The sequence below is a fragment of the Heteronotia binoei genome, chromosome 5 (assembly GCF_032191835.1).
Source record: "Heteronotia binoei isolate CCM8104 ecotype False Entrance Well chromosome 5, APGP_CSIRO_Hbin_v1, whole genome shotgun sequence".
NCBI lineage: Eukaryota > Metazoa > Chordata > Lepidosauria > Squamata > Gekkonidae > Heteronotia > Heteronotia binoei.
The window spans coordinates 140,509,689-140,537,595 of NC_083227.1; the positions used below are offsets into that span (position 1 = coordinate 140,509,689).

General features: G+C 44.3%; 1 protein-coding gene across 1 annotated transcript in view; it reads right to left on the minus strand.

The window, feature by feature from the left end:
- The window catches only part of SHROOM1 (shroom family member 1), an 89,121-nt gene that overhangs the window by 34,420 nt on the left and 26,794 nt on the right, over nt 1-27,907 (minus strand). The gene's annotated exons all lie outside the window — the stretch shown is intronic.

Here is a 27,907-nt window from a genome sequence, read left to right on the forward strand (position 1 = left end):
TGGTACTTGAGTGTAAATCTGCCAAGTGTGTTAAAACTGGCCCTTTATTACAGGACTGGACCTACAGCAGCTGACAGCAATATGTGTGTGTGTGTAAAATGCCTTCAAGTCTCAGCCAACTTATGCCTACCTCAGTGAAGGGTTTTCAAGACAAGTGAGAAGCAGGAGTGGTTTGCCATTGCCTTTTCTCCATACTCTTCCTTGGTGATCTCCCTGTCAAGTACCTTCGCTACTCAGCTTCTGAAATCTGATGATACTGGGTTACACCATGCTGACTTTCCTTCCAAACATCACCTTACAGTTATGCAGCTGTTATTAATAACTTGATCTCTTTACAATTATTATTATTATTTGTTTATTTATATTCCAACCATTCCCCCATTGGGGGCTCAGAGCAGAGTACAGCAAATAGAAATAAAATCACAATAAAATCATAATAAAACCAATTACAAGATTCATCAAAGTGCAGCAAGATGATTCAGCAAGATGACATGACAGCAAGGTGGCATAGCACAAAATAGTACCACAATATAGCATCACAGTACAGTAGTGCAATAGAGCAGCAGAGCAGTAGAGGGGAGGCCAACCAATCGATAAATAGATGCCCACTGCCTCATCCAAAGACCTGACGGAACAGCTCCATTTTGCAGGCCCTACAAAAGGCCAGCAAGCCAGGTAGGGTCCAGATCTCCATAAGGAGATGATTCCACCAGGTCGGGGCCAGGACCAAGAAAGTCCTGGCCTTGGTAGAGGCAAGACGGGCATCTCTTCGGCCGGGGACTATCAGAAGACCTTGGGAGGTCGAACAAAGTTACCTCCGAGGCATATATGGGAGGAGACAATCCCATAGGTATGTTGGTCCAAGGCCACGCAAGGCCTTAAAAGTCAAAACTAACACCTTGAAACAGATTCAGTACTCTATAGGCAGCCAGTGCAGGTTGCGGAGCGCCGGCCGTATGCTCACCCGTACAGGTGATGCAGTCAGCAGGCGAGCTGCCGCATTCTGCACCCGCAAATAATTGGAATAATCTGCGGGCACCTCTTGCAATAGGCGGCCCAGAAATGCTGGCATCTGATGCTCTGAAGTGACGGCTAACCAACCTCAGTGCTCTGTCTCTCTCGCACACACACACTCTCACTCTCTGTCACACACACACTCACTCACTCACGCACTCTCTCACTCTCTCTCGGGAAAAAGCTCATACCTTGAATAAAACTTAAAGATGCTTTGTATCTCTCTCCTGCAATCAAGGGAACTAGGAAAAGGAAATTCTCCCCCTTCCCCTCCCCAGCTTTCTGATAACCCTAAGTGGGGGGAGGGCCTCCAAGCCAGGGGATCCCCTGCCCCAACAGGGGACTAGCAACCCTAATTGTATTTTAATTGTCCTGGTGGAGCCAAGAGCCCCACTCAGCCTACTTTAGGTCTCCTCGCTGTAGGTAATTAGCCTTACAGCTCCTCCGCATGCACCAGTCACAGTGCCACAGCTGTGAAAAAGGAAAACTCTACAGTAGGAAGTATTAAGAAGGGAATAAAAGCAATACAGCCAATATTATAGATTTATGGTGCCTCTGGTATAGATTTATGGTGCCTAGTGTTGCCAATCCCCAGGCGGGGGCAGGGGATCCCCCGGTTAGGAGGCCCTCCTCCCGCTTCAGGGTCATCAGAAAGCAGGGCGGGGGGAGGGAAATTTCTGCTAGAAACTCCCATTATTCTGTATGGAGACTTTTTCCCATAGAAAATGATGGAGAATTGATCTGTGGGTATCTGGGGCTCTGGGGGCTGCTGTTCTTTGAGGTAGAGGCACCAAATTTTCAGCATAGCATCTAGTGCCTCTCCCCAAAGTACTCCCCAATTTTCAAAACGATTGGACCAGGGGGTCCAATTCTATGAGCCCCCAAAGAAGGTGCCCCTATCCTTCATTATTTCCTGTGGAGGGAAGGCATTTAAAAAGGTGTGCAGTCCCTTTAAATGTGATGGCCAGAACTCCTTTGGAGTTCAATGATGCTTGTTACACCCTGGCTTCTGGCTCCGCCCCCGATGTCTCCTGGCTCCACCCCCAAAGTCCCCAGATATTTCTTGAATTGGACTTGGCAGCCCTAATGGTGCCTCTGGCATATTTATTGTATATATTTATAAATGTAATGGAACAGTCTGCTGCCCCTCAAAATCTGTGTGATTTAGTTTGGTTCTATTCAGTGGAGCTCTTGTTTCAGTTTCCATTCTTGTATGTTAGCTGAAGTTGTTGATTAGCCCCTTGCAAATACTGTTGATATTTTGAACCAGTTTGACTCTGCTGAATGGTCCTGAGGATGAGTGCCCGAGTGAGTACTCTAACCTGGAAACGCACAGCCAAAGGGGGACAGTACACAGCTGGTGTCATTTGGAATACTGGGCACAGTTCTGGGCAACACATCTCAAAAAAGATACTGCAGCACTGGAAAAAATGCAGAAGAGGGCTGTTGTGTATTGCCTCTTTAAGAGGCTATCCCAGTAGGCCTCAGAGCAATCAAGAGAAACTCAGAGCTTCTCTTGTCAATCTCCCTGCTGGCAGCCTGCAGGAGTTCAGAGTCTACTAAGAATTTGCAGAACCAGACCAGGTTTCTAGAACTCTAGAAACAGCTTAGTTAGGTTATTCCAATAGCCAAGTTACCTGCCGTACAGTTATGGTTACTAAAGAGGCCTTCAGCCAAACAGAACTGGGTGTTGGTTGTTTGCTCTATTACACAAAATGGGCAACCAAGATGATTAGGGGGTTGGAGCACCTTTCCTATGAGGAAGGGCTGAAGAGTTTGGGACTTTACGGTTTAGAAAAGAGATGCCAGTAGGAGTGATGTGACAGAGGTTTATAAAATTATGCACTGGGTGGAGAGAGCTGAGAAAGAGGTATTCACTCTCTCCCAAAATACCAGAACTCAAGGGGATCCAATGAAGCTGATGAGCAGTAGACTCAGGATGGACAAAAGGAAATACTTTTTACACAGCAAATGATTAAGGGTAGAATTTGCTGCCAGAGGATGTAGTAATGAACACAGATTTAGATAGTTTAAAAGGGAATTAGATTCATGGAGGATAGCTCTATCAGTGGCTACTAGCCAAGGTGACTAAAGAGAACCTCCACATTCCGAGGCAGTGAATTTCTGAATACCAGTGTCAGGAGTCAACAGCAAGGAAGGCCTTGGTCTGTGTCTTATTGTTGGCTCTCCAGAGAAACTGGCTGGCCACTGTGAGACAGGATGCTGGATTAAATGGAGCACTGGTCTGATCCAGAAGAGCTCTTCTTATGTTCTTAAGTGCATCTCAGGCTAGTCCTGGGTATGTGTCTGTAGCACAGAAAGCAAAAAATGGGAGATGGAAAAATGAGAGATAGAGATACTTTTTCTGGGAATGCCTGCTGCTCTTTCAACCAAAAGCTTAGCAGCTCTGTACTGTTTCAAGGACAGTCTTGGCATCAATCATTCTGAGCCAAGGGGAATGTGGAAAGCAGCCAAGCTGGATAACGTCAGGCATGGCAAGGCCAGCGAATAGTTACAAGAAGTTAATTTATAAAGTAAAGCTAGATTTACAAGACATAGTAAACAAGTCAGACAGCCCCCAAGAACAGGAAGGTAGAGCAATAGCATTCTAGACTGGGCATTTGTGCCTGAGCCTTTGGGGATAAAGCCAGATCGTTCTGATACAAAATAATACAAATGAGAAACAGAATTAATTGGGCTTTCATAAAGTAAGAATGACCTACCTAATTTCTGAAGAATTCTGCTGTATGTAGAGACAGACAAATATCCACACAGATGGCAAAATTCAAGTCTATTCCCAAATAAGAGGTCAATATGAGAAAATGCCAACTATCTTTTATTCACATCTATACACACACGCACACAAGTGGCCTGCTTTGTAGGCTGATTTCACTAAAAAGAAAACCCAGTTCTTAAGCAAACCGTCTATGTTAAGAGTAAAGTGATTTGTTAAACACTTTTGAATGGCCACAGCGAGCAATTTTTTTTTAAACCCAATTGCTTCTGGATGGTTTTCTGCACCAGTTTTCCTCACACCTCTTAGAATTAGCTAAAAATATACTCAGTGCCTAGCCTAAGGCAGCTTGAGAAGCTGAGACCAATTTCCCCCCCACTAGCCTTACCCCGCTCTCACTCTCCTCTTCTCTGCGGGACTTCTGTTGGATTTTGCACAAGCTGCCCAGAGGCTGCAACTCACTCCTCCTTTTTCGTGGAGCAAGTAAGATCCTCTAAAAATAGGGTTGCCAAGTCCAATTAAAGAAATATCAGGGGACTTTGGGGGTGGAGCCAGGAGTCTTTGGGGGTGGAGCCAGGAGACATTGGGGGTGGAGCCAAGATCAAGGCTGTGACAAGCATAATTGAACTCCAAAGGGAGTTCTGGCCATCACATTTAAAGGGACGGCACACCTTTTCAATTCCTTCTTTCCATAGGAAATAATGAAGGATAAGGGCACCTTCTTTGGGGGCTCATAGAATTGGACCCCCTGGTCCAATCGTTTTGAAACTTGGGGGGTATTTTGGGTAGAGGCACTAGATGCTATACTGAAAATTTGCTGCCTATACCCCAAAAAACAGCCCCCACAGAGCCCCAGATACCCGCGGATCAATTCTCCATGATTTTCTATGGGAATAAATCTCCATAGGGAATAATGAAGTGCCCAGCAGACATTTCCCTCTCCTTCCCCCGCTTTCTGACGACCCTGAAGCGGGGGGAGGGCCTCCAAACCGGGGGATCCCCTGCCCCCACCTGGGGATTGGCAACCCTATCTAAAAACCAGTTTCCGTTTGCCACATGAAAGAGGCGAAGCAAGTGAGAGCAGGGTAAGGCTAGTGGGGAACTGATCCCAATCTAGACCCTAAACCTCAGAGGGCTTCAAGAGCCAAGATCCTGTAACGACACATATATGAATACTGGGTTCCCAGTCAAAGGATAAGATTTCAATCCAGTAGGAAAGTTAATATGAGTAGATATTGGCTGTGTCAGGCTCCTAAGCTTTGTCCTGGGTGTCTGCAAATCCTCGGGAAGCCCTGAAAATAAATGCCCAAATATTACCCTGTAAAATGTTCTAAAAGTAGAAACAGTTCTTGAGAAAAGTTTTTTACATTCCTGTGGTAAACAGGTCAGAAGCTTCACATTTCACGTGTTTTAAAGTGGGTTACAATGCTATGCAGCCCCATCTCCTTTTGCCCTGGAAGGAAGGAAACAGCATGCTGTCAACATCTTGCTAAGGTTAAAAATGACACTGTTTTCTTAGACTGTTCTGTGGCTAAGCAGCCAGAAATGTCCAGGCAATTTCATAATACAAACCACTGGGATAACACGAAATAATTCCAGGAGGGCACTCTCAGTTGTCTGCCAGTGAAAGAAAGCACATTAAACTAAGTACAGAACAAAATGCCAGAGAAACAGCAGATGGGGCAAAGTTCTTTAATAAACTAGCACTGCAGGAAACAAACAGAAGAAAGCAAGCCATCAGCTCATCAAGAGCCAAACTTTAATATCACACCGCCATATTTTTCTGTTATATTTGCATCTCCTCCAAGGAGTAAGAGTTGATCTTTCCATTTTTATCAACCTTCTGAATTAAGTTAAGCTAGCTTGAAGGATAATGATTGGCTGTGAGAGATGTTACTTGGTTGAGTGAGATTTGAAACAGGTTTCCCTCATCCAAGTCCAATAATTAAACAACTAGACTAGCGGGTCACAAACTATTCAACCTGAGAAGCCCACGCATACATATGTGCAGGAATAGACTTACAGTGAGGGCAAAAGAGAACATGAGTGCCAAAGAATCAGAATTAACCTGGTTCTAATGAAAATCAACTTTCTTGATCAGCAGAGTAAGCTATCACCTTTCAACCCGAGCTTCCAAATTTGTAAAATTAGAAATCTAGAGATAGAACCATCTCAAAGTCATTATTGTTCAAAGGTAAATGGATTAGGGATATATTTTGCTTTCCTATTCTGTGGACACTTAAACTTGTTTACCTACAAACATATATGGCATTTGTAGTAATGACAGTTCAACACAGAGAACATGACCTAAATGCAATCACCATGCTGGTCACAGAGACATGTGCCGTCTGAGGATTTTGTTCCAATAACATGGTTCTGTAAACTTTCTAATGAAGGATACATGGGTGCCTCACCAAATTACATTCTGGCTTCATAACACACACTTCCATTGACCAGTGTGCCATGAATACAAAAGTACAAAAAGTAGTGGATGGAGAACAAAGTAGGCATACAACCACTGTTTGTATGAAGCTGATTTTTTAAAAACCCACATAATTAGCATTGTTCTGTGAACCTCTGGACATTGTACTAAAGCCATTTCAAACTATCCCTGTGACCTATCACTGATAACACAAGTTGTAAAACCCTTACTACTGCTGAGGTGGACTCAAGAGCAAAATGTACATGTGTAGTGGTCTGCATTTGGAGGATTCGGTAAACAGCTGCCCTATCTCCAATCTATTTGTTTCATTTCAATATTATTAATACTGCTTTAAAGGTATGACAGAGCCTTTCAAGATTATATGTGTACCAGGGATTCATTTGGTATACGAATCCAGAATTTTTACCCCAAGTAACCCCTTTTGATGTAGGGATTTTTAAAGCATTCAAACAACAATATATTGGTATTGAGAAAATAACCTTCCCTCCTATCCTGTCCTTGTCAGAGGAGGCTGTCCACAAGTCTCAGGCACCTGATGAGTACTGCCTGTGACTCCAAGTTTATGACCTGTGACAAGATCTCCCAGCTGCACTGTTCATGCTGCTGCTCAAACTTTTCCTTATCTTGTGTTCTGAACTCTTCACAAGGTGAACACTGGTCCACTTGACCACTCACTTAATATCTGTCAGTAAGTTAGCCCCCTCAATTTTCTCCAGTAGTTCAGCATTCTCCACTTATGCACCAGGACAAAGAATCCCCTTTTTGAAAAGGGGGGGGGGGGAGAAATGGCAAAGAGCTGCCCACTGGAAGTCAGGCTCTTCCCCCTCCCTCAGAAATGCAAATGATATAATTGCACTGTTGCACACTTGCAGACTATTCAAAAGGTAAAATATGATTGGGACATGCAATGATTGATCACCTGGATAGACCTCTGGTTTTTCAGGTGGGGTGATAATTTTAGGGGAGGGTTCCTATCAGGAATTTAACAGATTATATATTTGAGTGTTTGCTCAACAAACTAATGAGCCAACGGCAAGGGAACCTCAATTAGTTCCCAACAGCTTTACAGAAATGTGGGACAAAAGAAAACCCTGTTATCAACCTCTTTTACAAAATCCAGCCGTCCTCAGAAGAATGTGATCAATAAACATGTGAAATGCAAAGCAAACATCATGAGCAGCCTACCAGTGTTGTGTCTTGTATCCAGTTGTGAATGACCTATAGCTTATCAAGGTACAAATGGCTAAGACAAATATTAAACTACATTCCAAAGATTCCATTCAGTTGTATGACTGGCAGCTAGAATCTCATCTAATTTAAAAGCAAAGAGCTTGTACGAAGGCCTCAGGACCAAAGTGAACACTGAACAAGATATGGTCTATGCTAAACATGAAAAAAGGGAGGTTATATATGTAGAAATGCAACTCATAGGGGGGAGTTAGTCAGAATTAGAATTACCTCTTCCATGCCAGTTTTCACCTGCTCTGCCCCAGCTGAGGCAGTCACATTTCTGGAGGAGGTGCTAAGAGGAAAGCAGCTGGGGAGGGAAAGCTAGGGAGAAGCTTTGTAGGAGAAAGGTTACATGCCTGAATCCAGCCCACTGTTTCGCTTTTCAACATATTAAGAGTCTCAGTGGGATATTGGGTTCCCACTTGGGAGGTGGTGCTAAAGGGGGAATTCTTGCTGGAAGATAGGCTGAAAAGGCCACAGAAGCTCCTAAAACCCAGTGCCTGCATGGAGGGAAATCCTATGGCATAAAAGAGCCTTTTTCCTAACCATTCACAGCCAGAAACACAAGCACCTGCTGGTTTTACCTGCATCCCTTGGCCGAATGGAGCAGGAGAAAGCTAGATAGGAAAATGAGGGGCATGTACATTATGGATTGGATTGTGTGCAAAGTCTCTGCTAACGGGAGGGCTTCCGACCAGCTGACTGGGATTCCTCTATCCCTCTTCCAGCTGCAGCCCCAAATGCTGGGGGACATGGGAGTCCCAGCAACAGCACAGGTGCATTCACGCCACACTAAAAATGCATTTTGCAATTGGATTTTTACTGTTTAAGAATAACAAAAATCCAGTTGCAAAATTCATTATTTAGTGTAGTGTGAACGCACCCCATGAGAGGGGGGTTGGACGGCTGCAGTGGGAGGAGAGAATTAGCAAAAATCCCACTGCTGCTGCCACCGGTGGCAAATTTCCTGTGGATCCAATCCTCTGTAACAGCATTTGCCATATGAAAGGGGTTAATTAAAAACACAACACTGTTCTGCCCTGTGGGATCCCTCCATGCAAGGATGCTTCACTCAAGAAAGAGGACTGGACTGACCTTATAGCACAGGGGTGGCCAACGGCAGCTCTCCAGATGTTTTTTGCCTACAACTCCCATCAGCTGGGGCTGATGGGAGTCGTAGGCAAAAAACATCTGGAGAGCTACCGTTGGCCACTCCTGTCATAGCATGTAGTGGTGAGAACTTTTCCCTACACATTCCATATAAATACAACAAGATGTAACAAGATGGGGTCACAACTCGCAAGGGGAAACAATCCAGTTTATGACTATATGAATTAGCACATGCGCTGGAGTGCATTCTTCTTGTGTTTTCCTGATGTTCATTCAGTTGGGTAGCTGTGTTGGTTTGAAGCAGCACAACAAATTTTGAGTCCAGTGGCAACTTTGAGGCCAATTAAGTTTTAGTCAATGTATAAATGTTCATGTTCAGGCACACTTCTTCAGATACCGTCTGTATCTGAAGAAGCGAGCTTGCATATGAAAGCTTATACCTTGAATAGAATTTTGTTGGTCTTAAAGGTGCCACTAGACTCAAACTTAGTCGTCGTTTTTTTCCCTAGGGCACTCCTCAACTCTAAGCTGGTATTTGACATACAGCTTCACCAGGAAATAAATACCAGCTCTGAGCTGAGGCCCATCTATCTACTACTGTGGCTCCGATCTAGGTTTCTGCCACATCCCTTATGGCTACTGTTAAGAACAGCACACTCACACAGCAGGAGATCCAAACTTGTATCTTCCAACATTTCATCTAGTCTGGCTCTCATCTGCTATTCATATATTTCAGTGCAATAGAGACCGATAAATAGAAGCAGCAATTGTTTCCCTCCAATCTTATATGGCCGAGGACTGGCCTACCTGAGGGACCGTCTTTCCCCATATCAGCCCCAGAGAGCACTGAGGTCAGCAGGGAAAAACAAGCTGACCATCCCTGGGCCAAAAGAGGCTAAACTTCAGAACACTCGTGCACGGGCCTTTTCCATTGCGGCCCCATGCCTATGGAATCAGCTCCCGGAGGAGGTGCAGGCCCTGCGGAGCCTTGACCAGTTCCGCAGGGCCTGCAAGACCACCCTTTTTAAGCTGGCTTTTACGGACTGCTGATTTATGATTGTTAAATAAAGGGACCCGCCAACGTGATTTTGTTTATACCTATGTATGTTGTTAGCCGCCCTGAGCCTGCTTCGGTGGGGAGGGCGGGATATAAATAAAATTTTATTATTATTATTATTTGTGGCCGACAACAACTAGAAAAATCACTAAATCCTGGTAATCTTATCTACTGAAAATTATCTTATGTCAAATTAACTTTAGCTACATAGATTTGGATCAGGATTCTGATCCTTGGGCAAACTATGCTTCTAACTCCGTGCAAGATTCTGAGCTTTGCAGTTGCTGGATAGAAAACACTACAAAAAATGGAATACATGTACTAATTACAGATTTAATATTTGACTTTAATTTTTTTAATTTTATTCTAGAAAGTAATATTGTTGCTGTGTTGTTGGACACAACTATTGCTTTTCTTGAATATTAGTTCAGTCAGCGCAAATGTGAGATATAACAATGCTATTCAGCTTCTATACAAGGCATATGTCATACAAAGTAGTGACAATTAAGAGTCAGGGCTTTTTTCTGGGGAAACACAGCAGAATGAAGTTCTAGAACCTCTTTGTGGAAACAAAAATCTCAAAAAATCCTTAAAAGTTCACAAGGGGCATCCATGCATTTCTCTTTCATTTCCATATTGAGAGTTCCAGCACCGCTTTTTCCAGGAAAAAAGTCCTGGACAGAGTTATAACTTTATATCTGAGGAAGTGGGAGGGACTGTGGCTCAGTGGTAGAGCATCTGCTTGGTAAGCAGAAGGTCCCAGGTTCAATCCCCGGCGTCTCCAACTAAAAAGGGTCCAGGCAATAGGTGTGAAAAACCTCAACTTGAGACCCTGGAGAGTCTCTGCCAGTCTGAGTAGACAATACTGACTTCGATGGACTAAGGGTCTGATTCAGTATAAGGCAGTTTCATATATTCATATATAATTTCATATATTCATATATATATTCACATAAGTGTACCTGAACACAAAAGCTCATACAGTGGCCACAGGATTGGAAAAGATCAGTTTATATTCCAATCCCAAAGAATGGTAATGCCAAGGAATGTTCAAACTATCGCACCATTGCATTCATTTTACATGCCAGCAAGGTCATGTTAAAGATCCTACAAGCTGGACTTCAGCAGTATGTAAATCGGGAACTTCCAGAAGTTCAAGCTGGGTTTCGGAGAGGTAGAGGAACTAGAGATAAAATTGCCAACATTTGATGGATTATGGAGAAAGCACGGGAGTATCAGAAAAACGTCTAATTCTGCTTCATTGACTATGCTAAAGCCTTTGATTGTGTGGATCACAACAAACTGTGGCAAGTCCTTAAAGAGATGGGAGTGCCAGACCACCTCACATGTCTCCTGAGAAACCTGTATAAGGGTCAAGAAGCAATTGTCAGAACGGGATATGGAACAACTGATTATACTGTCACTCTGCTTATTTAATTTATATGCAGAGTACATCATGCGGAATGCTGGCCTGGATGAAGCACAAACTGGAATTAAGATTGCCGGGAAAAACATCAACAACCTCAGATATGCAGATGACACTACTCTAATGGCAGAAAGTGAGAAGGACCTAAAGAACCTCTTGTTGAGGGTGAAAGAGGAGAGCACAAAAGTAGGCTTGAAACTCAACATCAAAAAAACTAAGTTCATGGCATCTGGCCCCATCACACCTTGGCAAATAGAAGGGGAAGACATGGAAGTAGTGACAGACTTCACATTTCTGGGATCAAAGATCACTGCAGATGGTGACTGTAGCCATGAAATTAAAAGACGTTTGTTCCTTGGAAGGACAGCTATGGCGAACCTGGGCAGTATAATAAAAAGTAGAGACATCACCCTGCCAACAAAAGTCCGTATAGTCAAAGCAATGGTATTCCCAGTAGTAATGTATGGCTGTGAGAGCTGGACCATAAGGAAGGCCGAGCGAAGAAGAATAGATGCTTTTGAGATGTGGTGCTGGAGAAGACTCTTGAGAGTCCCTTGGACTGCAAGAAGATCAAATCAGTTAGTCCTAAGGGAAATCAACCCTGACTGTTCCCTGGAAGGTCAGATGCTGAAGCTGAAGCTCAAATACTTTGGCCACCAAATGAGAAGGGAGCACTCCCTGGAGAAGATCCTGATGCTAGGAAAGACAGAAGGCAAAAGAAGAAGGGAATGGCAAAAGATGAGATGGCTGGACAGTGTTACTGATGTAACAAACACGAATTTGAGCAGCCTTCGGAGGATGGTGGAAGACAGGATGGCCTGGAGTGACTTTGTCCATGGGGTCGCAAAGAGTCGGACTTGGCTGTGCGACTGAACAACAACAACAAACCCTCACCCATTCCCTCAAGTGTACTTTAGAGACCAACCTCTCTCACAGTCCTTTATGGCACGGCAAGGTTTCCGACTAGAGCCCATATTTCTTTGTGCTATGTAGAGCAGTGTTTCCCATTTGCAGGGTCGTGACCCAGTACTGGGCCAAGGAAGCCTCACTACCGGGTCACAAGAAAAGCCAAAGCTAGCCCCTCCCCATCTCTGTGTTGTGCAGAGAGGAGCTGGGCTGCCTCTCCTTCCTTCTCCCCTGCTCCCAGTGTTTGAGAGAAAAACTGGCATCCATTGGCACTTTAGACTCATGAAGTGTTCTTCAAGGCATGAGCTTTCATGTGCCTTGCAGTATGTTCTTTTGGGGAGATTTCCCCAGGAGGCCTGAGCGGCAAAGAAGGGTGTGTGTGTGTGTTTTTTCAGCCAAGAGGGACGGGGAGTGGGCACTCCAGTAGCTGGGTTTTTTTTACCAAATGACCCCTGGGCAGAATTTTTGCTGGCTGGGGTCATCTGATGGTGAGGAAGGGGGTTTTTTTCTTTGCCTCCCCTTCTTTCTTTCTTTCTTTCTTTCCCTGCAAGTGATGCTCTGTCTGTATTCTTGGTGCTGGAGCGGGGGGGGGGGAGCAACAGTGGGAGGACTTCTAGTGCCCTGGCCCCACTGGTGAGCATTTTGGTGCCTTTTGGGCATTATATGAGGGAATTTTGGACTGGATAGTCCACTGGCCTGATCCAACATGGCTCCTCTTATGTTTATGTCCTTTCTTTCCATGTCTTTCTTTTCCTTTCCTTCCATGTCTTTCCTTCCTTCCTTCCTTCTTTCTTTTTCTTTCTTTCCTTTCCCTCTTTCCTTCCATTTTTGCTGGATGAAAGTTTTCTGTTCATCATACTGTTGTTGCAGACATAGGAGCTCTGCCAATGAAAAGTTGGCACTCCCAGTTGTAGCCAGGTGGCCTTCTATGAGATTTCTGTGTGAGTGAGTGAGAGTAAGAGGTGTGGGGCAGAAAGAGATTATTGGAGATTACTGCGATATATCTCAACAGTGCTGGAAGAGATGGTACTATGATGTTGGCACCATTTTACTGGTCCTGCTTTTAACAGCTGTCTGACACCGAAATTAAACTCCTGTAGATATTAAAAAGGATGAAAGTAGTTCACTGGCTAAGTATCTGCACAACAGGTTGCTTTTAAAGGCATGGGAAACACAGTCAGTAAAAAGATGTAAGCCCCTCATAAATATCCTTCTTGGGATAACTGCAGAAAAGCTTGTATGAACTTCATATAACTTGAAATTAATTCATTAATTGCAGTACAATTCTCTGCTACCTTTCACAGCAATTTCCCAGTGTTTCAACCAAAGAAAAGTATAAAAACTAGCTGTTGAAAGATTTTCTTGAAACCAAGCAAGCTTGGTTGTAGCTTAAGGCAGGGTTCCAAGAGTAGCAACTGAAGGAAGGGCCTACTAAATGTGTCAGCATATTATGAGGTAGAGCAGCTGCCAGGGCCCAGTGTGGGTGATACACAGTGCTGGCATTCCTGATGGCAATGGCAACAGCACTCTCAACTGCATACACTGCCCCGTGTTGTTGAGGAAGGGATGTGTAGGTGGTGCAGGCAATTGAACATGGGCATTAGGAGTGCTTGCAAGCTGGAGAAGAATACACACAGATAGGTGCATGCAGGTGTGGGGATGAAAACAGTGGACTGCCCACTTTCCACCCCCATTTTGGCTCAGCATGAGTTTCAGAGAGATTTTTCTGAAAACGAAGTTACTTCCAAAGAAAAGGCAGATTTGGGGGAGTGCCCTGGAAATGACATCACAGGAAAAGGTGGAGTTTTGGTTCAGTGTGCCCCAGAAGTGACATCACTTGGTCCTTGACACAACAGGAAATGACATAATTCCTGTATCCTGGCTCCACCCCCAAAGAGCCATGAAGGAGAAGTGTAAAAATAACTGGGCCACGGGAAACAAAAGTTTGGGAAACCCTGATCTAAAGCCTTAGTCTAAGAGGAAAAGGAGATTCCTTCTGCTGGCTGGCTCTAACTAGCAAGCAATGAAATTGGACAGAAAAGCAATTTCAACAATCATGTATATTTTTGTGAGGTTCGGAAGCTGGGGGGTGCAGCTAGAGAACATAACAACCTCCTCTATCATTACTTTTCAAGAGACTCAGCAAACAAGAGCCTGTGTCTTCCATTTTCTCTATCATTATGACTTTCACAATCTACCATAAAACTAAGGCCTTTCCCCTCAACTCTGATTTCACAATGAACCCAAGAAAAATGAATGTGTTTATACATATATTCCTGGGGTACGTGCCTAATGTCACATTTCCTCTAGGAGCAACAGCTAGACCCCTGCTTTTAATTTTAAAAAACCTCCACTGAAAGAAGGGTAATGAAAACAAGGCACTGAAGTTTGTTAAAATGTGTAGCTGAGAAGAATGTCTAGGCTAGCACATAAACTGCAGTACTCTGGTTTATGATGCATGATTATTTTCATTGCCTTCAGTGGGGTCATTGAAAAATCTTTAAACTCAGTCCTCCTTTCAGGGGTTCTAGCCATTGTGGGACTTAGATCTCAAGTTGCCATTCTAGTGACATAAAAGCAGTTCCACTGACAGAACAGCATTGTCAGAGGAAGGGAGAGCACATACGCTGATTACCCCTCCACACACAAACTCCCTGGACTATAAGACATGGATAAATCAGATCACTGGCAACCAATGTATTTGGGGTGGGGAGCAACACTGCATGATGCCACTTCCAATTTGTACTCAGAAGTGACGTTCAATGCTCTAGGAATTGGCTTGTTTCTACAGGAAGTGCATGGCTAGTGTGTCATGACATAACTTCAGGATATGAGCTGGAAGTGATGAGGCAGGCCCTACAGTTGGCCCCCTACCTTACCCCCCCGTGAACCAGCCACAGTGATTCACACACCAGTCACCTCCAGATTAGACTATTGTAACTCTCTCTACGTGGGGCTACCCTTGACCCTGCTCCGGAAACTCCAGCGGGTGCAGAACGCTGCAGCCCGGTTATTAGCATTGAGACCTATATGGGCATGGATGCATCCGGTGCTGCACGAACTGCACTGGCTACCCCTCAAGTACCGGATCTGGTTCAAGGTGTTGGTCCTTACCTTTAAGGCCCTTTACGGCCTGGGGCCTGCATATCTCTGGGGCCGCCTCTCCCCATACAAGCCCACCCCCAGGCTCTGAGGTCAGCTGCACAACATCTTCTTGTGATCCCTGGGCCTAAGGACATCCAACTGGCTTCAAAGAGGACCAGGGCCTTTTCGGTCTAGGCCCCTACCTGGTGGAATGAGCTCCCACTGGAGATCCAGGCCCTGCAAGACTTATCCAAGTCCCACAAGATGAGTAAGATGGAGCTATTCCAACAGGCTTTTAATTGATCATGCAGGTGTCACCTGAAGTCATCGCTTCCCCCAGAACCTTACTATCTAGGTGCGCAAGTTATGCCGAATGCTTCCAGCCTATATGTGGTTTATGACTTGTAGCCAATGACATGGATCTGGGTTTTTGATCTAATCTGATAATTCTGTAATTATGATATTGTTTTGTTTGGATGTGGTTTATTTAATGTTGCTGTAAAGTTTTGAATGCTGTAAGCCGCCCTGAGCCTGCATGCGGGATAGGGTGGGATATAAACCGATAATTAAATTAAATGTTGCAAAGTTGCTCCCTGACCCTGCTTTTTGTTCCTTCTGAAACAAACAGCCTCAGAAAAACTTGGATCCTTGGAGCAAGAGGCTTCCTGCCGCCTCTGGGAAAATGGCAAGTCTATACCTCACATTCTGCTTTGAGGAAGAAGCTCATGGCAACAGTTGGTCAGTCAGTCACACCATCACTCTCACCATCTGTTTCACACAGGACTTTTTTGCAGAAAAAGTCCAGCATGAATTCATTTGCATATTAGGTCATACCTCCTGATGCCAAGCTTGCCAGAACTGTGTTCCTGTGCGTTCCTTGCTGACCAGATGGAGGCAGCAAAGTTCCAATTTTGTGCATAAATTTGTGAAAGATCTGAACATTGTGAAATTCTCTACACATATACCACAAGTTCTGCAAGACGCTCCCTGGAGGAAAGACCTGGTGGTCTGAAACGGACTTTACACTGCTAGCTGTCCGTTGAAGCTCTTTTTGGATTCATGTCTTGGATTTATTTATGAATTGGACTGATATATATGTGTGTGTGTGCGCGTGCGCATAAACATGCACATGCACATGCGGTATGTAAATGATGAGGTTGCTGAATGGCACTTTTTTCTTGTATGAATCACATTTTGTAAATATATTTTTCACAGAGTGGTTTTGATTTATTTGATTGCAACCTCTGGGAAAATGGCAAGTCTATACCTCACATTCTGCTTTGCAGAAGAAGCTCATGGCAACAGTTGGTCAGTCAGTTCTCAAACTCCACACCATTACTCTCACTGACTGTTTCACACAGTCTACAAAAAAGCCCAGCATGAATTCATTTGCATATTAGGTCATACCCCCCCCCCCCCGATGCCAAGCTAGCCGGAACTGTGTTCCTGTGTGCTCCTGCTCAATAAAGCACTGCTTCTGAAATAAAATCAGCTTTTCCCCATCACCCTGACAATGTGGCTCCTTCAAGCCAATAGTGCCCTAATAATAGGCCAAATGAAAGCTGCCAAGTGGCAGCCTGAGTCCCTAGACACTTCTTGCTTATTGATGTTTCCAGACTAGAGATCATTGTGCATGGCTGCAGACTATGTGCATGCATCTCTGTATGAGGACTTTCCTGTCAAAAGATATGGTCAGTGCAGACTGTTCTAATCCCCACTGTCCTCTCTGAAGACTAGAAGACTCAGCAGTCCCAAAAGTCTGTAGAGTTTCCATAATTAAACCCCTAGTTTCTAGACTTGGAGATGGCATTGTCATATCCATCAATTACATTTCTTGATTTTCAGTGGAAGTAAGAAAGACAAGTAAGTGTCAGATTTACAGCTGGTTAATGTGCTATTAACATACATATTAGCTCTCATACCATTGCCCGATTCTACAGTCTGCCTCTTTGAATTCTGTCCACAGGTGTAAGTTTAACTACTCAGGTGCTATTTCCAAGTTGGGGGGGGGGGCAGACTTTGCCACCAGCACTTTTCTGATGCTTTCTCTGATCGTATCTATAAAACATAAGAACATAAGAGAAGCCATGTTGGATCAAGCCAATGGCCCATCCAGTCCAACACTCTGTGTCACACAGCGGCCAATATATGTGTGTGTGTGTACATACATACATACACACACACACACACACACACACACACACATATATATATACTGTGGCTAATAGCTACTGATGGACCTCTGCTCCATATTTTTATCCAATCCCTTCTTAAAGCTGGCTATGCTTGTAGCCGCCACCACCTCATGTGGCAGTGAATTCCACATGTTAATCACACTTTGGGTGAAGAAGTACTTCCTTTTATTCGTTTTAACCTGACTGCTCAGCAATTTCATTGAATGCCCACCAGTTATTGTATTGTGAGAAAGGGAGAAAAGTACTTCTTTCCCTACTTTCTCCATCCCATGCATTATCTTGTAAACCTCTTATCATGTCAGCCCGCAGTCGACATTTCTCCAAGCTAAATAGCCCCATGCATGTTAACCTTTCTTTATAGAGAAAGTGTTCCAACCCATTAATCATTCTAGTTGCCCCTTTCTGGACTTTTTCCAATGCTATAATATCCTTTTGAGGTGCGGTGACTAGAATTATACACAGTATTCCAAATGAGACCGCACCATCGATTTATACAGGGGCATTATGATACTGGCTGATTTGTTTTCAATTCCCTTCCTAATAATTCCCAGCATGGCGTTAACCTTTTTTATTGCAATCGCACACTGTCTTGACATTTTCCGTGAGCTATCTACCACGACCCCAAGATCTCTCTCTTGGTCAGTCTCTGCCAGTTCACAACCCATCAACTTGTATTTGTAGCTGGAATTCTTGGCCCCAATGTGCATTACTTTGCACTTGGCCACAATGAATCTCATTTGCCACGTTACGCCCACTCACACAGCTTCAACAGATCACTTTGGAGTGCCGCACAATCCTCTCTGGTTCTCACCACCCTGAACAATTTAGTGTCATCTGCAAAGTTGGCCATTTCACTGCTTACTCCCAACTCCAGATTATTAATGAACAAGTTAAAGAGCATGGGATCCAGTACTGAGCACTGCGGCATCCCACTGCTTACCATCCTCCACTGTGAAGACTGCCCATTTATACTCACTCTCTGCTTCCTATTAATTAGCCAGTTTTTGATCCACAAGAGGACCTGTCCTTTTACTCCATGACTCTTGAGCTTACTAAGGAGCCTTTGATGAGGAACTTTATCAAAAGCTTTTTGGAAGTCAAGGTAAACAACATCTATTGGGTTCCATTTGTCCACATGTTTGTTCACCCCCTCAAAGAAATGTAACAGGTTAGTGAGGCAAGATCTTCCTTTACAGAACCCATGCTGAGTCTTCCTCAATAACTTGTGTTCATCAATGTGCCTACTCATTCTGTCCTTGATAATGGTTTCTACCAACTTTCCCGGTATTGAAGTCAGACTGACTGGCCTGTAATTTCCCGGATCTCCTCTGGAACCCTTTTTAAAGATGGGGGTGACATTTGCTACCTTCCAGTCCTCAGGAGCGGAGGCAGACTTCAATGAAAGATTACATATTTTTGTCAGGAGATCCACAAGTTCAACTTTGAGTTCTTTCAGAACTCTTGGATGTATGCCATCCGGACCTGGTGACTTATTAGTTTTTAATTTGTCAATCAGTTGTAGGACCTCCTCTCTTGTCACCTCAATTTGACTCAGGTCTTTCAACACCCCTTCCAAAATTAGTGGTTCTGGAGCGGACAAACACTTCTCGTCTTCCATAGTGAAGATGGAGGCAAAAAATGCATTCAGCTTCTCAGCCATTTCCCTATCCTCCTTCAGTAATCCTTTGACCCCTTGGTCATCCAAGGGCCCCACTGCCTCCCTGGCTGGTTTCCTGCTTCTAATATATTTGAAGAAATTTTTATTGTTGGTCTTTATGTTTTTTGCAATATGCTCCTCATAGTCCCTTTTTGCCTGCCTGATCACAGTATTGCATTTGCTTTGCCACAGCCTGTATCCCCTTTTATTAATCTCACTTGGACTAGCTTTCCATCACTTAAAGGAGTCCTTCTTACCTTTTTCAGCTTCCATTACTTTCTTTGTTAACCATGCAGGCCTTCTCTTATACCTGTATGTGCCTTTCCTAACTTGTGGTATATATTTTATCTGAGCTTCTAGGATTGTAGTTTTAAATAGCCCCCAAGCTTCCCCAAGGGTTTTGACGTTATTTACCTTTCCTTTCAGTTTCCTCTTCACATGCCTCCTCATCTCAGACAATTTACTTCTTTTAAAGTTAAATGTGGTTGTGCTGGTCTTTTGGGGTAACTCCCTATTTATATAAATGGTGAAATCAATAACGTTATGGTCACTGCTCCCAAGTGGTGCGATCACTTTTACATCTCTCACCAAGTCTTGGGCATTACTTAGGACCAAATCCAGGATCGCCCCACCCCTGGTAGGTTCTGAGACCATCTGCTCCATAGCACAGTCATTGAGAGCATCTAGAAATGCAATCTCTTTCTCTCGACCAGAACACATATTGACCCAATCAATCTGCGGGTAGTTAAAATCACGTATTACAACACAGTTTTTACGTTTAGCCGCTATTTTTAATCCTTCCATCATATTATAATTATCCTCTATCTTTTGATTTGGTGGGCGATAACTCCCATAGTTAAATTTCCTTTTGGGCCCTCTATTTCGACCCAAAGCATTTCTAGAAGGGAATCTAATTATTTGACCTCAGTCTTACTGGACTGCATACCCTCTCTGACATACAGAGCCACCCCACCTCCAACCCTTCCCTCCTTACCCTTCCGATATAACTTATATCCAGGAATCACCGTGTCCCACTGATTCTCCTCATTCCACCAAGTTTCTGAAATTCCCACAATGTCTATGTTTTCCCCCAACACTAAACATTCCAACTCACCAATTTTACTTTGAACACTTCTAGCATTTGTATACAAACATCTATAATTTCCCAAGCAAGTTAGGCGCGCAACCTTCCTCTTGCTGCCTCAAGACTTTGGCAGACAGTCCATACCGTTTGTCACCATCTCAGTGGACAACTCTGATCCATTTCCTGGTAGAAAAGTAACAGCTAACCCTTCATCTCTTTGAGATGAGTCCTCCCGAACCAGAGACATTTCATCTCCTGTTGGCTTTCCCCCAAGATTTAGTTTAAAAACTGCTCTGCCACCTTTTTGATTTTAAGCGCCAACAGCTTGGTTCCATCTGGGGACAAGTGGAGACCGTCTCTTTTGTATAGCTCCTGCTTGTTCCAGAAAGCATCCCAGTGTCTAACGAATTTAAACCCTTCCTCCCTACACCATCGTCTCATCCACACATTGAGACTTATAATCTGTGCCTGTCTCTCCAGCCCTGCATGTGGAACAGGTAGCACTTCTGAGAAGGCTACCTTGGAGGTCCTGGCCTTAAGTCTCCTGCCTAGCAACCTAAATTTTTCCTCCAGGACCTCATGACTGCATTTCCCCACATCATTGGTGCCAACATGCACCACGACCACTGGCTCCTCCCCAGCACTGTCTATCAGCCTATCTACAACACGCGTAATGTCCGCTACCTTCGCACCAGGCAGGCAAGTCACCATACAGTCAGTATGCGGTTTTGCCACCCAGCTGTCTACTTGTCTAAGGATCGAATCACCAACTACCAAGACCCCCCCTCTCTCCCTGCCCAGGGATGGTTCCTTGGCATGAAAGGATACCCGCTCATCAACTGAAGAAGAGGTCTCTTCTGAGGGCGCATTCCCCCTGTTCTCAGCACGGTGCCCTGTTCCCTCTCGACCCTCATGCTCCCTGGCAGCAACGAGGCTGCCACGTTCAGAGTGGGGCTCATCTACTATGTCCCCGAGAGTCTTCTCCGAGTGCCTAACTGACTGTCTCTGCTTCTCCAGGTCAGTCACCTCGGCCTCAAGGGTACAAACTCGTTCCCTGAGTACCAGGAGCTCCTTGCATTGAGCACACACCCAAGACTTCTGTCCTGTGGGCAGATAGACATACATATGACACTCAGCGCAAAACACTGGAAAGCCCCCACCCCCCTGCTGGCATTCTACCTTCATGATAGCTTTTTAAAAATATACAGTCCCCTTTTAAACCCTGTTTGTTTATGTGGCTCTCCTTCTGAAGGGTGTCATGGGTGCTGGGGGCCCTGCAGAAGAAGCTGAGCCGGCAGAAGAAACTGTGCCCCTGCCACCTGCACCAGTGCCCCTGCCTCCTGCTGGAGAAGATCCAAGCCCCCCTGCCTCGCCCTCTCGGGTGGCTCGTGTGCGTGACCGCCTTCGTCAGGACCTCAGGGATCGGAGGAGGGTGGCACGCTCACAAGCAAGACACTCCCTGAGCCCTGAGTTTTGAAAGGATTCTGGCCCTTCTAGGGGTGAGGGTGCTTGAGTCCCAGCAGGATCCTGGCTGCCCTCTGAGTCAGCAATTAGCCCAAATGGGCAACAGACAGCAGAGGGCTATATAGCTGTAGGCTTTGAGAGAAGGCTTTGTGGAAGCAACTAGTCATCTACCTGACGTCCTAGCATCCACTTCGGCTTTTGACTTTGGACCTCCTGACCTTGGCTTGACTTCTGGACCCCCTGACTACGGCTTCTGAACCTCTGACCTACGATACCTGGACGACGATTTGGCTTTGGCACCTTGGACACTCTTGCTCACCGGTTACAGACCTTGGACTGCCCCTGGACTTCGCCTGGCCTGGCCCCAGCTCGTGACAAAGGGTCTACTTACCTTATTGAGAACACAAGGAAAATAGGGATCTGGGTTCCTGGTCTTTACATAGCCCCCAAGCTAAGAGCCACAGGCCAAAGGCTCGCGCCTCTAGCAAGGCGCAGCTTAATAATGCAAAGAGGGTGGGGCCTCAGTCTGCCCCAAGAACACAGCCACTCCTAATCAATCAGCAACAATCACCTTCAGCCCACTCAAACCAAACAAACAGCAGTTCCCCAGCAACCACAAACTCAGAATTTTCAGCAATCACACAGTCACACAAACTCAGAATTTCTCAGCAACTCCCCCAGCTATTTAGAAAGCCAAACCTCACCCTTATAGCACTTCTTATCTGCTCTCTCTCAGAGCTCTCTGAAACTTTCTCTTGAATGTGAATAAATGCTTCAAAATGTGGTTTAAATGGTTTCCTGCCTATATATGCCAACCCCATCAACAGTGACTTTCAGCAGAAGCAAGTAAATTCAGACTCCGCACATCTTGAAGATAACCAGAAGCAGCAGCTCCAGAAATATCATCATAACGTTTGTATAGCATTTCCGCAATACAAATGTCATTCCCTTTGATTAGTGTATATCACCCATTGTAGTTCAGCTAGGAACTATTTGATTTAAGTGCAGCTGTTTCGTCCACATGAAGCAATATTGTCCTGTAATCCTGGAGCTAGTGTAGGATGTCCCTGGTTATGAAAAGTAATTTGTTTAGTGACATGCCATATTTGTTGGATGGAGCCATATAAAGACATCCAAATATCTGGGGTGTTAGGCACTTATCTTCCTAACTCAAATGCTTCTGACCTCTTTCCAGGGCTAATTTACTGGAATTCAGTATTACTGGGATGCTTCAGGTAAGTAAGTTAGCACTACACACACCTCAGAAGCCTTTTGAAAGCAGGTTCATTTCTGCTGCAATTTGCCATTCCCATCCATCAAGTGAGCAGTTTATTACGTATTACTCTTGGATCACAGTTTCTTTTCAGTTCAGAATTAACAAAATGGGTGGCAGAGGACACTGTGCACAATGCTTTGGATGCTGGCCAAGGGAAGTGAATAGAAGCCACAGATATTTCTTCATCTTCTTAGTCAATTATTAACTATTAAGTGTCCAGGCATGCTCTTAAAATCATAGCTCACCTGAACAGAAGAGAAAAAGAATAGAGGCAGAAATTGGAAGGATTTTTATAGTACACAAATTCCACATACTTGAAAAATATTATTTATTGACATTATTTATAATCTGCCTTTCTCAGTGAAATTCCAGTCAATCAACAGGATTAAAGATCCAATGAGCAACATAATGATTAGGATTGCAGAAATTAAAAACAAATAACAAATCTGGAACAAAACTGAAACAGAGCACAGGTATTGATATGGCACAGGGGTGGCCAAACTATAGCTTGGGAGCCACATGTGGCTCTTTCACACATATTGTGTGGCTCTTGAAGCCCCCACTGCCCTGTCAGCCAACTTGGAGAAGGAATTTGTCTCTTTAAATCATTTTTCCAAGCCAAGACAGTTCGCAGTTTGGAAAATGCAGTTAAAGTTGCTTTCTTTCCACCTCTCTCACCCTTCTTATAATACAACTTTCTTTCTTTCTAATTGATGTTTTCAGACCAGAGATCATTGTGCATTGAAGCAGACTATGTGCATGCATCTCTGCATGAGGATCTTCCTGTCAAAAGATATGGTCAGTGCAGACTGTTCTAATCCCCAAATTTAAAGGAAAGAGGAAGTAAGTATCTTGTGGACTGGTTTCACAATACTTTAGATTGGGCCAATCTTCAGTTCAGCACCTACATTAGAGCAAAGTGTGGGTTTTATACCTACCCACTTTTTTTTGCATGTGCAGGACCACATACATGCATGCGCGCATACATATATACGCACACGTGGACGCACATACATACGCGGGTGCGCACACATACATAAATACATGCGCGCGCGTGCACATACACACATACATAGAAGCCTGTTTTCACAAGCAGATCCTAATTAGATTGTGATCACTGTACCACAGTAGTTAGAGGAAGGAAAACACAGGTAGCAAGAAATCTGGGGTGTTTTGATTTCATTCATACACTAACCAGAGGCGAAATGGTGCACCACAGTTTAATTGATAGGAAGACTCCCACTCTCCCGCCGCTGCTTAGTTAGTAGCTCTGCTATGTGTAACTTCTGAAAAATGCTGAAACATTCAAATAAACCAGACCGTACTTCTTTGGCATTCATTCGTACATGTAACTCTTTATAGAATGACATATTTGCTGGAATATTTAGGTTTGTAAGCAAGTTAAGAAGCTTCTGCCCACAATCTCTGTAGCCTACAGTACAAGCACAGGAACTACACTAGTTAATAAGTCCCAAAATTATGGGATATTATTTCATAAAGCCAACTGTGGGAAAGTGCCTACTTTACACATGTTTTTGACACTATAACATTCACCTAATAAGAAACATGGAACAGTTTCTCTGGAGAGACCTGAGATATTACCTGTACCTTTCTTTCTGTCCTCTTATTTTCTCCATGTACCACTCCATTCTGAAGCTAATGCCCTGTAACTGACATTCACAATCCATGTTTAGAAAATATATCAAACCAAGTACGCCGGGAAGAAGCTCTCCTTCCATAAGCAAAAGGTCCTGGCAATTTTTCAAAACACTAAGGAGATGTTAGGGACCCCAATTGCTGTTACCATCAGGTACACGATTTCCTTTTTGTGAACTAAAACAAATAAATAAGGGAGGGGGGAAGCCTTCTTCTGGCATGCGGATATTGTTACGTGGCAGAGGCAAGGCTCTGCTCTCTGCTTTCTTTGCCAGCACTCTGAAACAATGGTGTCTTTATTACAGTCTGCCTAAATAAATAATACAGCCCTCTGGAGTGCAAGAAAGTGAAAGACATTCATTTTAGAGAGCTCCCAAACCAGGACCGCTCATTATTTCTGAGCCTCATAGACGAACTTCAGATCGTTTGCCCGATAGAGCAGATTGTTCATTCAGAAGCTCAATTTCACCTGGGCTAATGTATCAAGGTCATTTTATAATAGTTGAGGAACCTGCCCCCGTCCTTTGAATTTAGGAAACCAATGAATTATTAGGGTGACCTGATGCAAAGGACAGGTTTGTCATGGACAGGGGAGAAGAATCGGCCCAGCTAACATGTCCTCTCCTACACAGCTATGAAAGATATAGGAGCCCTGCTCTCCACTCTTGCGTTGGATCATCCTTTTTCTTACTTGATCGGGAACTGACCCAATAGTAATTGTTTATTCTTTGCAGCCATATGCAAAGGAAAATCAATCTATTTTTCAGATTAATAATAGGAAGAGGCCCTAAATTTCAGAGGTCTGCAAGTGAATCTTGGCTCACTGAATGACTTCTGGGGTGCAGTCAGACGTACCATTAGTGGCGACACAGAACCGTCTCGCTGATGGATTAAATGTGTTCGTTCAGACATCCACATCTGGCAATCGAGCGTCATCCAGGGTCATCCCGGCTTGCTGCACCTCAATGCCACATTAATTTGACAGCGCAAAAAGTCCATCCCTTTTTCAAAAAAGCAGCACAAGATCGGCTTTTTCCTGTTTGGACAGCTCGCGCGTGATACTGCCCCTTGGAATGTTTACCGCCCCTCCCACCTTTTTTTTTTAAAGCCCCAGCAGACATGCGCATTGCCAGACCATCCGGGAATCTGAGGTAATGCTTCTGCTTCTCCAATCAACACAGGATTGGAGGGGGGGGGAACGTTATCCCACTATTCAGAACAAGAAAAAAATCTTTTTTTTCCCAGTGTGGAGGATTTCCAGATATCATTGTCACTGCCAATTTCTAGGAAAGTAATTCCTGGCAGTTCCTTGGTTTGAATCGGCAATGTTAATTCCGGAAATTTTCCCCCTTCCCCCTTGCCTTTGAAGCAACGTTTGATTTCCCACCTCCAAACAGTTGGGCGCATGTTCAATGGACCCCCCCTCCCAGAAATCACCATCTGATCACGCATACGCCAAGAAAAGAGTGTGATAGTATTGGATGTCTGATCGCTCAACAACAGAATGAGTCACATTCTTGGATGCTCGTCTGAACGGCCCTGCATCAAATCAATATTCAGCGGTTCAAATTTGAGCGCTACACACCCGCTTTTAATGTGACTTGTGACCGCAGCCCTGGAGTATCTTCATTTTCTGCTGCTGAGCATTATTTTAGGTGAGAAATGACAGTGGGTGCAATCCAGTGCATAGTGTGTGGGTCCCATTCCTCTGCTTTTTAAAAAAGCATTTGTTTCTCCCCTTCTTCATTTTATCCTAGGGTTGCCAGGTCCAACTCAAGAAATATCTGGGGACTTTGGGGGTGGAGCCAGGAGCAAGGGTGTGACAAGCACGATTGAACTCCAAAGGGAGTTTTGGCAATCACATTTAAAGGGACACTTGTGCCTTTTAAATGCCTTCCCTCCATTTGGAAATAATGCAGGATAGGGGCTCCCTTGTTTGGGGGCTCATAGAATTGGACCCCCTGGTCCAATCTTTTTGAAACTTGGGAAGGTGAGGCACCGGATGCTAAGCTAATATTTGATGCCTCTACCTCAAAAAACACCCTCCCCCAGAGCCCCAGATACCTGCAGATCAATTCTCCATTATACCCAATGGGAATTGGTCTCTGTAGGGTATAATGGAGTGTCCAGCAAACATTTCCCTCCCCCACCCCCACTTTCTGATAACTCTGAAGTGGGGGGAGGGCCTCTAAACCAAGGGATCCCCCGCCCCCAACTGGGGATTGGCAAATTTAACCACTCTGTGAGACAAGCTATGCTGAGAGTATGTGACTGGCTCAAAGTAATCCAGCAAGTTTCCATGGCAGAGACTCTGGAACATAGGTCTCCCAAATCATACTCCAAAACTCTCACTATTAAAGCAACAGTTACATACTCTGAACTGGTCCACTGTTACAGCATTTTTTTAAAAGGGGGGTGGTGGTTCAGAATATGCTGGGAAGAGGATGCAAGAATTATGATCTTGCCGCTTTGATCCAGCACAGCTCCAGCATGACAGCAATCCGACTTCTTGTACTAGAATAGTTTCAGTGAAAACATTACACTCTTGTAAACATTTGCAAATCACCTCAAGACATACGCCATTTCCATTTTGCTAATGGCTACCTCTTATCTTTGCTCAAAAAGCACAGTTTGATTCAATTCTGCACACAGTCATGCACAAGTTATTCATACAGAAGACATCTGATATCTAACCAGAAAGCAGTAGTTATAAATAATGAAAAACCACTGACCTTGGCTAGAAATACAAGCTACATGGAGTTACCTACCTTTGAAAATTATTTCTCATGTGTCAAAAAATGTAGTGATGTGGCATAGTTGGTTGCTTATATTTTATTTCAAAGTTTAATGTATGTAGCATAAGATTAGCAACAGAAAACACAAAGGGCAGGATTCTGTGCATGGAATGATATTGGCCCTACAGGCAATTGATCAGATTGGATTCAGACCCTCAAAGCAAAAACAAACAATGCCCTACTCTGGGAGCCATTATGGAGCAAGGAAAAAAGTAGAGTCCAGTCCACAGGTAGTCATAGTTGCCTCACTCACTAACCTTGTCTAAACATTCATTAAATCTCCATGGAAAGCTCATGTAGCAGGCACTTTTTCATACTCCTAAATTGCTGTCACGCAAGACAACACGTACAGGAATGCATCTCAGAGAAGTACATTTCTATACAGAGAATACAGGAATCCCACTGTTCAGACTGCATAGCCTTTGTTGTGACCAACCCATAACCTAGTTGTGGAGACTGGAAGAACAAAGATGGATGGAATGCCATGTGGTAAGTATTCATGAATCCACAAAGGATTAAGACTACAGATGGCTGAGCTGTAGAGTGCCCACTGGAGAAAGGATAGGGGACTGAGGGCAGAGAGAGCTGAATGGGAGAAGTTTGATACTGACAGATGAGTGTTGGCCCGCAGCTTTACTGTGGCTTGGTTGCACTTGCTCCCAATCCCTGTAAGGACTGCCAACAGGCCCAGAGGGAAAAAAATCCTGACCCTTTTACATGGCTTAATGTGTGAAAAGAGATAGCTGAAGCTTTTCACGGCATGAGGTAGATATCAC